The following is a 313-nucleotide window of genomic DNA, read 5'->3' as shown; positions in this document are numbered from 1 at the left end:
TATTTTAATATTAAATATATAAAAGACGTTTTTAAAAATATTACAATCCATTACGCTTTAAATTTCCAAAGGACAAACTTTCTGGAAAATAAGAAAATATCCTAAATATAGCACCAAAACAAGCTCATGAATAAGTAGTATATAATTAAGAGGATTGGATTCCTGAATTTAAAATTTTGACTTTACTTTTTATTAGTTCTCGTAATTGTGTATATATATATTGGATTTTGCTACTAGAGAGAGTACATTCCTTTTTAGGAGTACTCGTTACTATTAGTAAAGTTTTTACTAACAAGTGTTTTTATGGCCTTTT

General features: G+C 24.9%; 1 protein-coding gene across 2 annotated transcripts in view; it reads right to left on the bottom strand.

Annotated features, from left to right (window-relative positions):
* The window catches only part of LOC107607861, an 8,135-nt gene that overhangs the window by 6,229 nt on the left and 1,593 nt on the right, over positions 1 to 313 (bottom strand). The gene's annotated exons all lie outside the window — the stretch shown is intronic.

Source organism: Arachis ipaensis, chromosome B07 (genome assembly GCF_000816755.2).
Source record: "Arachis ipaensis cultivar K30076 chromosome B07, Araip1.1, whole genome shotgun sequence".
NCBI lineage: Eukaryota > Viridiplantae > Streptophyta > Magnoliopsida > Fabales > Fabaceae > Arachis > Arachis ipaensis.
Note: the sequence above shows the minus strand (reverse complement) of the source record. Positions and strands in the feature narration are given on the sequence as shown.